Genomic DNA, 7,962 nt, shown 5'->3' with positions numbered 1-7,962 from the left:
AATACAACTACTGCTTTACTAGTATTTCTAATGGTAACCAAGTGTATAAAGTAAAAATTTTAAAATTCGAAAGAATTTAACCCCTTCCCACACTTAAGATCTTGCAATGCCCTCATTTGCAAGAAATCAGTAACAATTTAAATTATTGAGGGTGATTAGCGCAGAAAAAATGATTAAATTTTACCGAAGTTTCTAAACATATTGTTGTTTGTGTTGAATGATAAATGGTGCATATCATTTGTTCATTCCGTCTTGTTGTTACATCACATTTATTTTTCATCTTGTCGTCAAAATTAGTTGCTTTTGCTGAGCTTAATGCCAGTCTTTGAAAATGCGTTGTTTTACCCTCTTGTGTACATAAGATAAACTGCAAACATATATACATATTTTTTTTAATAATCTTTAACTTATAAAACAATTAATTAATTAATTTTAAAATTTTGTTTCCCTTGTTATTTAGGACGAGGTCGTTCCGGAACGATGTCCTAGTCCGTCCCTCGACAAAATTTTAAAATTTGTCAATTTAAAGCGCGGTTTTAAAAACAAAGATTTTTGGGTTTTTTTAATTTTTTGGCATACTTTAAGTCAATAAGATTAAAAATAATGATAATAAAAATTCTCTTCCCGCCCTCGGGTAAAGCAATTTCGGTTCAATGACCTAGTCTTCAACTCACGACGAATTTTAAAAATCATATTTTTAACTTAATGAAATAAAGTAAATTTTTGTTTTTAAATTCACACCAAACTTAAATTTAAAATGCATAAAATTAAAAATTCATATTTTAAAAATTAAAAATTCACACCAAACTTATATTATATTTTTGTTTTTATACATACAAACTTATATTAAAAATATTAATTTTTCAAATATTTACAATTTTAAATATATTGATTTAAAAAGTTTACAATATCAATTTAAGATTTATATATCAATTTTAAAAACATGGTAAAAAATAAAATTAAAAATCTTTTTGGCTTTTATTCCACTTTAATCAATCAAATATTATCAAAAATATGCGCCCCTCTTTTCGGTAAAGTAATTTTGGTTCATTGACCTAATTTAACTCATGACGAATTTTTGAAATATTTTGAGTTGATTGATTAAAGATATTTATACCTTAAGAATAAACGTTAAATTTCGCAGTGATGTAATAAATTTTTGTATGATATCAATAATTTCGGTCGCAAGACCTAATTTTATCGAATACCAATTTAATACTTTATAGCGAACAAATTAGCGTTTATTATCAAAAGGTTAAAAATAAAAATAAAAATGAAAACTGTACAAACTTACCTGTGAAATAGATTTCTTAGTGATATGCTCTAGCCCACTCATAAGATAGTCGGACTAATTGGTTTTCCATGGCTACATAGGCGTAACCTCGAACATTTAATGTTTTTTCTTCTAAACATATAAACGGTCCGTCTCGGCATAAAGTAATAAATTCGGTATTTGAATAGGTTTGATTATTTGAACATTTAGCTTCGTGTGACCATTTTCCGCATTTGTGACATCTTTCAAGGTGTCGTGCTCTTCTTTTCACTGCAGATTTTGATTTTCCTTTACCAAATTGTAACTTATTATTTTCGCATCTGGATTCTTTTCTTACTCCGTCCAATTTTTCTCTGATTACTGATACCAGTTCACTCGGAAGTGTGTCATTATTACGTTTAGTAATCAAAGCGTGTAGCATTAGACCATGGTTTAGTTCACAGGAAGTCTTCATTTCGTAAAAACCTAAAAAAAATAAAAATTCAGAATAGGGGGAGAAGACTAGTTCTTTAGGGTCTGCTAGGGAAAGACCATTCGGGTTCCATTTTCGAGAACTACACGAAAACAGAAAATCTAACTCTAACAGAAATACATATTATCCTTTAAAGACTTGATTCTCCCCACACTTAGTTAGCTGTGGTGTTGAAATTATGATTAACTTCGTTGTCAACTACCATCGGACTATCTATGTAATGTTTAACTCTATGACCATTAACCTTAAATTCAATCCCATTTGAATTTATTAATTCTACTGTTCCGTATGGGAAAACTCTTTTGACTATGAATGGTCCAGACCATCTTGATTTTAATTTTCCAGGAAATAGCTTGAATCGTGAATTGAAAAGAAGAACTCTGTCTCCTTCTTTAAATTCTTTTGAACTTCTGATTCTTTTATCATGCCATTTCTTCGTTCTTTCCTTATAGATTAACGAATTTTCGTATGCTTCATGTCTTAATTCTTCTACTTCGTTTAGTTGACCTAACCGTAGACGTCCATCTTCATGTAAATCAAGATTACCTGTCTTCAAAGCCCAAAATGCTTTGTGTTCAATTTCTACTGGAAGATGACATGCTTTTCTGTAAACGGGTTTAAAAGGTGTGGTTCCAATTGGAGTTTTGTAAGCTGTTCTAAAAGCCCAGATTGCATCCTCCAACTTAATGGACCATTCCTTCGGATTTGATCCTACGGTTTTCTCTAGAATACGTTTTAAAGCTCGGTTGGTATTTTCAACTTGTCCACTTGTTTGTGGATGATATGCGGTGGAGATTTTATGAGTTACTCCATACCTTTTAAGAACTTTCTCAAGTTGATTATTACAGAAATGAGTACCCCGATCACTTATTAAAGCTTTCGGTGTTCCAAACCTTGCAAAAAGACGTTTTAAAAAGTTGACTACAACTCGTTCATCGTTAGTTGGGAGAGCTTGTGCTTCCGCCCATTTAGATACATAATCAATGGCTACGAGAATGTAGAGATTATTATGAGATTTTGGAAATGGACCCATAAAGTCAATACCCCAAATGTCAAATACTTCACATACTTGAATGACATTGTGTGGCATTTCATCACGTTGACTTATTTTTCCGGCCCTTTGACAAGCATCACAGGATTTGCAAAGAAGGTCTTTGTAAATTGTAGGCTAATAGAATCCAGCATCATAAATTTTCCTTGCTGTTAGTTGAGGCCCATAATGCCCTCCTGTTGGTCCTGTGTGACAATGGTTTAAGATTTTACTAGCTTCATCTCCGAATACACATCGGCGTATTATTCCATCGGGACAACTTTTAAACAAATGTGGATCTTCCCAGAAATAGTGTTTTATATCACTGAAGAATTTCTTTCGTTTTTGGTACGATAATCCTTTTTCAAGGAATCCACATACTAAGTAGTTTGCATAGTCTGCAAACCATGGAATTTCATTATAATCTATCTTCAATAGATATTCATCAGGAAAGTTGTCTTGTATGGCCGATTCATTTAGAACTTCTAATTCGGGATTTTCAAGACGAGAAAGATGATCAGCGGCGAGATTTTCTGCTCCTCTTTTATCTCGGATTTCAATATCGAACTCTTGTAAGAGTAAGATCCAACGGATTAATCTTGGTTTGGCATCTTGTTTCGAAAATAGGTATCTAAGAGCAGAATGGTCAGTATAGACCACCGTTTTTGCTAGAACGAGATATGAACGAAATTTGTCAAAAGCAAAGACAATAGCAAGGAGTTCTTTTTCAGTAGTTGTGTAATTCGTTTGTGCTCCTTGTAACGTCTTACTAGCATAATATATAGGTTGAAATCGTTTTTCAATCCTTTGTCCTAAAACGGCTCCCATTGCAAAATCACTTGCATCGCACATTAGTTCAAACGGTAGATTCCAATTTGGTGTTATCATGATCGGCGCATTAGTGAGTTTCTCTTTAAGAATATTAAAAGATTTGATACATTCATCTGAAAAGATGAATGGAACATCCTTTTCTAGGAGTTTATTCATAGGAGTGGCAATTTTAGAAAAATCTTTAATGAAACGTCGGTAAAAACCGGCATGCCCTAGAAAACTCCTAACTCCTCTAACATTGGTGGGATGTGGAAGTTTAGCAATTACATCTACTTTAGCTCTATCCACTTCAATTCCTTCCTTTGAAATTTTATGTCCAAGAACGTTGCCTTCTTTAACCGTGAAATGACATTTCTCCCAATTAAGAACTAGATTTGATTGTTCGCATCTAATAAGCATTCGTTCAAGATTAGCTAGACATGTTTCAAAAGCATCACCGAAGACTGAAAAGTCATCCATGAAAACTTCCATGCATTCTTCTATCATGTCGTGAAAAATTGCCATCATGCACCTTTGAAAGGTTGCAAGGGTGTTGCAAAGTCCAAACGGCATGCGTTTGTAAGCAAAAGTACCATAAGGGCACGTGAATGTGGTTTTCTCTTGGTCTTCGGGTGCTATTGGAATTTGAAAATATCCGGAAAAACCATCTAGAAAACAATAGTAACTGTTTCCGGCTAACCTTTCCAACATTTGTTCAATGCAAGGTAAGGGAAAGTGATATTTTCTGGTGGCGTCATTTAATTTTCTATAATCAATACATACATGCCATCCTGTTACAGTCCTAGAAGGAATAAGCTCATTTTTCTCATTTGTAATGACAGTCATGCCACCCTTCTTAGGCACGCATTGAACTGGGCTTACCCATGGACTATCAGAAATTGGATAAATTAAACCTGCATCAAGCAGTTTAATAATTTCTTTTTTAACAACATCTTGCATATTAGGATTTAGTCTTCGTTGGTGTTGCACATACGTTTTATGACCTTCTTCCATAAGGATTTTATGTGTGCAATACGAAGGACTTATTCCTTTAATATCATGAATCTTCCATGCAATGGCTGGTTTATGAGCTTTCAACACAGAAATGAGTTGAGATTTTTTATTTTCAGTAAGAGAAGACGATATTATTACAGGTAATTCAGATTCACCATGTAAATAAGCGTATTCCAAATGGTTTGGAAGTGGCTTTAACTCTAATGTCGGTGGTTCTTCTATCGATGATTTATATCGATATCTGTCTTCTTCTTTTAGCATTTGAATTTCTTCTGTTGTTGGTTCATATCCATTAGCTATTAGTGTAGCTAACATTTCAGTTTCATCAATTGGTTCAGTTCCTTCTCCTAAAGAACATTCTCCTGTTCCTTGTAATTCTGGAAATTCTTCTAACAATTCTGCATGTGAATCTATAGTTTGAATATAATAACATGTATCATCTTCAGATTGTGGTTGTTGCATTGCTCTATCAACTGAAAAGGTAACACTCTCGTCCTCTAAACTTAGTTTCAGTTTCTTACCAAACACATCTATCATTGCTTTAGCCGTGTTTAAGAATGGTCTTCCTAATATGAGAGGAACTAGAGAATCTTCTTCCATGTCCAGAACAACAAAATCTACTGGAAATACTAAAGTACCAACTTTAACTAGCATGTTCTCCATTATCCCTCTAGGATATTTTATTGATCTATCGGCTAGTTGTATGCTTATTCTTGTTGGTTTCAATTCTCCAAGGTCTAGTTTAGCGTATAGTGAATACGGCATTAGATTTATACTAGCACCTAAGTCTGCCAATGCTTCTATTGAACTAAGACTACCCAGAAAACATGGAATTGTGAAACTTCCTGGATTTGATAATTTTTCTGGTATCTTATTCAACAGCACTGCTGAACAATTAGCATTCATAGTAATATCCTAGAGTTCTTCCATTTTCTTTCTATTCGAGATTAGATCTTTCAGAAATTTAGCATATCTAGGCATTCCTGAAATCACATCAATGAACGGAAGATTTACATTTATCTGTTTAAACATATCCAAGAATTTGGATTGCTCAGCTTCAAGTTTCTCTTTCTTCATTTTACTCGGGTAAGGAAGTGGTGGTTGGTATGGTTTAACATAAGGTTTAGCCTTAACTGTGTTATCTTTATTAACCTTTTCAACTACCGGTTCTTTTTCCTTATCTTGTTCAGGTTGTGGTTCTTGTGGAGTAGGAATAGCTTCATAAGAAATTACAGGTATTTCAGGTGGTTTAAGTGTTGTACCACTTCTTGTGGTAATGGCTTTAGCTGTTTCATTCCGGGGGTTAGCATTTGTATCACTAGGTAAACTTCTCGGTTTTCTTTCACCTATTAACCTTGCTAGGTTACTTACTTCTTATTCCAAATTTTGAATAGAAGCTTGTTGATTTCTAAATGCTTGAGCATTTTGTTCATTGGTTTGTTTCTGAGATGTGAAAAACTGCGTTTGAGTTTCAATAGCTTCGTCATCATATCTTCTAAATTTGGCTTTTTATCATCGGTTTGTGGTGGTTTGTTTTGAAAATTAGGTCTTTGCTGGTTGTAAGTATTGTTGGATACTTGTTGATTACTAGGACCTTGTTGGTTGTTGTATGGAACATTTCGGTTATAATTCTGGTTTTGATTGTAAATCGGTCTTGGCAGTTGATAATTATTCTGATAATTATTTCCAGGCCTTTGGTTTATGTATGAAATATTCTCTCTTTGTTCCATTGTTAATTCAATACTAAGACAATCTTTTGTCAAATGTGGTCCTCCACACTGCTCACAACTAATTCGTATTGAGTGAATATCTTTAGTCATCTTTTCCATTTGTCTCTCGACAGCATCTATCTTTGCGGAAATGGAATCTAAGTCATGGCTAGAACCGGCTCTAGCTGCTTTAGATGATCTAACGATATCTTTTTCTTGGTGCCACTCATGTGAGTGGGAAGCAGTGTTATCAATAATTTTGTAAGCATCAGTTTCTGTTTTCTTCATAGTAGAACCACCAGCTGCTATGTCAATGTCTTTTCGTGTAGTAATATCGCATCCTTGATAGAATATTTGTACTATTTGATAAGTGTCTAAACCATGTTGCGGACATCCTCTCAACAACTTTCCAAATCTTGTCCATGCCTCATATAAAGTTTCATTTGGCTTTTGTGTGAACGTAACAATTTCTCCTTGAAGTCTCACGGCTTTAGATGCCGGAAAGAATTGTTTAAGAAATTTTTCAACTAAAACGTCCCATGTATCAATCGCCCCTTCAGGTAACAATTCCAACCAATCTTTGGCTTCTCCCTTTAAAGTCCAGGGAAATAACATGAGATATATATATGTTCATTCTCAACTTCTCTTATTTTAAATTAAGTGCAGATTCTATTAAAGGTACGAAGATGTTCATTTGGATCTTCCTTCGGCGCACCACTAAATTGGCATTGATTAGTTATCATGTGTAGGATTTGTCCTTTGATTTCATAATCTGGCGCATTAATGTCTGGATGAGTAATTGCGTGACCTTGGCCAGTGCGTTTAGCTCTCATTCGGTCTTCCATACTTAAAGGTTCCAGATTTTTCATGATTGAATTTGTTGAATCTGAATCACTAGAGGATTCTGATTTAATGGTTCGTTCCTCAACAATCTCTGTTTGAATGATTGGTGGTTCCGGAGGAAAAATTAATGGTTCAGGATCTATGAATCGTCCCTGAATATTTTTCAGATTCTCAATTGTGAGGTCGGGTTCAAAAAATGGATTATCGGAAATTTGAATTGGAGTACTTGGTCGACTGGATGACGATTCTAAAGAAAAATCAACGGTGACAATATTTGCTAGATGTCTTGATCGAGTTACAGGTGGTGAACGTACAAAAGGTGGTGAACGTCTTGCTCGGTGCATTCACTGAATATCCTATTAGTTATTAAAAGAAAGAAAAATTATATAAGTTATCCAATTAATAGACTTTTCTGATTTTGCCAACGTTTCGAATAGCCAAAAGATGCAGCAGAGGGGCAGGATTCGTTTGGTCTCAATATAATTGAGTACTGTTTGGCTCCAATAACCCAGTCCACGTACAAATCCAACTATTACTACGAACCAGAAAATTTTGATGTCTATCAATTTAATCACTTAAAATAAATTTTCGTAATTTTAAGAAGTTTTAGATAAGAAATAGAGAAAATTCTAAGTCCTAAAAACTAGGATGACGAGAAATAAGAAAGAAAAAGAGCGCGTCGAAAAAGGTCGAAAAGGAAAAGGGTTGAAAAATAAAAGGCGTCGAAAAAGAAAAAAAAACGACTATAAAACTTTAAAACACTCGACTAACCCAACCTTATTATTATCACTAACTTGAAATTAAAATTGCA

The 7,962-nt window shown here is 33.9% G+C and overlaps 1 non-coding gene across 1 annotated transcript; it reads left to right on the top strand.

Moving 5' to 3' along the window:
* The first annotated feature begins 6,684 nt into the window (after window positions 1-6,684).
* LOC139903644 (small nucleolar RNA R71) lies at window positions 6,685-6,791 on the top strand. The gene has a single exon (XR_011778453.1). It is a non-coding gene; the product is annotated as a small nucleolar RNA R71 (small nucleolar RNA).
* Window positions 6,792-7,962: the final 1,171 nt, after the last annotated feature.

The sequence above is a fragment of the Rutidosis leptorrhynchoides genome, chromosome 3, assembly GCF_046630445.1.
Source record: "Rutidosis leptorrhynchoides isolate AG116_Rl617_1_P2 chromosome 3, CSIRO_AGI_Rlap_v1, whole genome shotgun sequence".
Lineage (NCBI taxonomy): Eukaryota > Viridiplantae > Streptophyta > Magnoliopsida > Asterales > Asteraceae > Rutidosis > Rutidosis leptorrhynchoides.
This window is presented reverse-complemented; position numbering and strand designations above follow the sequence as displayed.